This window comes from Mus caroli, chromosome 15 (genome assembly GCF_900094665.2).
Source record: "Mus caroli chromosome 15, CAROLI_EIJ_v1.1, whole genome shotgun sequence".
NCBI classification, from domain to species: Eukaryota; Metazoa; Chordata; class Mammalia; order Rodentia; family Muridae; genus Mus; species Mus caroli.
The window spans coordinates 94032303-94035822 of record NC_034584.1 but is presented as its reverse complement, the minus strand read 5'-3'; the positions used below and the strand labels follow the sequence as shown (position 1 = coordinate 94035822).

Below are 3520 nucleotides of genomic sequence, written 5' to 3'. Positions count from 1 at the left end.
GATTTTGCACTTATAGTTGGGGTAGCCTCATATCCTAATCCTTGTAAGCTATGTGATGATTGATTAACAGGCCAAGAAGCAGGCCACCAGTTACTGGATACAATGCTTTTATTCGCTCCTGTATCCATTATACCTTGAAAGGTTTTTCATTCTATTTGTAATTGTAAAGTGGGACAATTATCCAAATCTAAAGATACGTAGGCCACATTAGTTCCTGTAGAACCAAGTCCCTTATCCCTTCTGGGATTCTGGTTATTAGAGAACATGTTATGCAAACTAGGAAGAATCAGCAATTGAGCAATGTGATCTCCAGGAGAAATGGCCACAATACTTCAGGGTGCAGAGCACATAATCTAAACTTGTCCCTCATAATCTGAGTCTATAACTTCAGGATGTATTACCAATCCTTTCAAGGCAGAAGAGGACCTACCCAACAGTAAGTAGGCCCACTGTATCCTTTGGTAAGGGACCTCTAAAATCTGAGGAAATAGGTTGGCACCCCATTTGTGATGTAAGAATTACTCTGGAGGTGGCACAGATTCCAATCCTGCTGAACCTGGAGTGGCTCTCCTCGGTCTTTGGGTGGCCTCATGGACATTGTGGTCTGGAGTGCCCCATACATTTGGGGTCCCTGGGGACGGGGGCCCCTCACTCCGTTTTTTTGGCTGTTGCACTTTAAACTGAGGTATTGGCCTTCCTGTTACGTCTCTGGTTGATCTGCATTCATTTACCCCAATGTCTTCCTTTCCCACATTTTGAGCAAATGCCTGGTAGTTTCTTTTTAAACATTTTCTTTCCATTCTTTGTACATTGCTTTTGCATATGACCTGTTTGTCCATGATTATAGCATGTTATTCCTTTTGTTTGCGCCATCAAAACTGCTGCAGTCAGCCCTGCATTTGAAAGGGGTCCTCCTATTTCTCTACAGGCTTTCATCCACGCCTGAAGTCCTTTCCCTTTCCAAGGTGTGATAGCATTTCTGCATTCTTTGGTACATTGCTCATAAACTAATTGTTCAATTAACAGCATTGCGGCCTCAGAATCACCAAATATGAGTCCTGCTGCTTCCATCATGCGAGCCACAAATTCAGAGAACGGCTCATTAGCTCCCTGAAAAATTTTTGTCAGATTACCAGATACCTCTCCTCAATTAGGCAATGCTTTCCAAGCTTTCACTGCTGCCTGGTTGATCTGATCATAGTCTTGCACTGGGTATCCTAATTGATTGTTTGTCCATATACCCTGACCTGTAAGCATCTCAAAGCACCATGCTTGTTGCCCTGCAGTGGCATTAGCACGGGCCTGACTCAAACACAGATCATGCCATATAGACTTCCAGTCTAGATACTGTCCCATAGTAAGACATGCCTTTACCATACTCATCCAATCAGAAGGAGTCATGGCATGGTGAGCCAGTCTATCATTTTGGGACTGAGTAAAAGAGGCATTGACTCCATAAGTCCTTACTGACTCTGCTAAATCTTTCACTTGTTTATGCAATATTGGCTCATAATATCGCTGTTGAGCTTGATCCTGAAAAACAGGAAAAGCCTGACATATTTTACGCAACCCTTTAGGGGTGCAAAAAGAGTGACCACTGCCAATTGTTTTCTTTTCTGTATAAGGCAGAGGTGGTGGGGGAGCCGTTGTACTCCTCCCTGCGGGCTCGTATCTCTCCGCCTCATACTCTGCATCAGCCTCCTCCAAATCTTCCTCCTCCCCTCCTGATAGTTCCGAGTCTTCTGAGCTTGATAATTCTAGTAACTCATAGTCCTTGAGAGGGGGGTAAATTGACTTAATTTTTTGTTCTTCATTTTTTATATTATCTTTTGTATCTTTATATTTTATATTATCTTTTTTATCTTTATATTTTAGTTTCTTTTCTATTTCCCTTTTTATATCTTTTATATTACTTATTTTTCTGCCTGTGCCTTCTTTTTCATATCTCTCTGTTTCTGACATACTCTCCTGGTGCTCCTATAAAAGTCGCTGCCCTTCCCTAACAACTGGCTCACATTTCTTGTCCTGGATACAAGCCTTAATCAGCTTCCATAACGGCCTTGTTCCTGCTTTCACTTTCCCTTCTGCCTCCTCTCTCGCTATATCTCTCCCTAACTTTTCCCAACTAGGTAGCATCAGCGACCCAGTGGGGGCAAACCAAGGAGCGAGTCTGTCTATTTAAGAATCCCCTCACTGTACTTTCAGAAATCTTTAAACCTCATTCTTTGAGCAAGGCTTGCACCGGCCCCACTAATGGTGTAGATTGGCCAGTACCCATACTCGTCCTGGACTGAAGCGTCCTTGAGATACTCACTTATCTACATGAGGTTCTTAGCTCCAAGGCCGATCCACGAGTTTATCTACACTTGCTTTATGATCTTATGTGTCTGCTGAGCTACTCCCAGAAGATACACTCATGTCCAGGGCGATGAAAATTAAGGCAATAGCATAATATCAAGGCAAGAAAGAAAGCAAGCAACACAACCCCAGCAACAATTACCGGATCTATTCCATAGGAAAGCATACCTCTCAGAGACTTACATTAATTTCTTTTTACTTACCGGTACCCCTGTTCCCCAGCTGAAGAGTTCTGAATCCACGCAGTTGAATCCTTCTCAACAGACTGCTTTATGGGAACACTTCATTAACGCTCCTTCCCCGTGATGCAGTTCTAAATCCTCCCTGTAACAGGGGGTCTGTTGCTGGCCTGACTCGCCAGCAAGAAAGATGCCACAACAGGATCCTTCTGCAACACGTTTATTGGGAGAGCATTGACTGTGTAGGCGAAAGATCCCGAGCCCCAGAACTGGTGCTGCTTATATAGGCCTAGGATATAGCAATCTACACCTGATTGCTTTCAGTACCTCATTAACATGCCTCGGGCCAAGCAGTGACTCGGCAAAAAACTCTTTTGCACATGCACATATTGGTTGTTTACCCATATTCATGGGTGGTGGCCAGCAGTAGCCAGCGCCATCTTGTAATGGTGTATGTGGCTTCCCACAGGGGAGTCTCTCGATTTCTGGAGGAGTCAGGACAGCTGGCCTTCGTCCTCAGCTGCTGACCACTCATCTGAAGACATTTCTCTCTGCCAACAACAGGAGGTCTGTGTGGTTGCTGCCATCATTCCAAGAAACAGTCTGCTTGTGCACTGCCCTCCCTGTGTCAGCCCAACAGGCAGCTGTCCCTCCTTCCCTCACACCTTCACTACAGATTCCCATATGGCATGGGGAGTATTAAAATACATGTGGAAAGACAAACTATCCATCAGAGAGTCCTTGAGTGCAACACGCCTGGATTCCCACCCAAACCNTTTCCCAGTGTCTTACACTTGAAGTCACCTGGGCCCTTAGGATTTCTCTCCAGACACAGACCACAGGCTCTCTCTTCCAGTGACAGAGCGAGGCAGGCAAAATAAATAGTGTCTGGTGTACAGGTGAGGGGAGACTAAGACTGCAGGATGTGCAGGGCCTTTTGAATAGTTCAGATATCTACTGAGCCCCGTGTGTGTCCGGCCAGG

The 3520-nt window shown here is 44.9% G+C and overlaps 1 protein-coding gene across 1 annotated transcript in view; it reads right to left on the bottom strand.

Moving 5' to 3' along the window:
• The window catches only part of Higd1c (HIG1 hypoxia inducible domain family member 1C), a 50211-nt gene that overhangs the window by 45776 nt on the left and 915 nt on the right, over positions 1-3520 (bottom strand). The gene's annotated exons all lie outside the window — the stretch shown is intronic.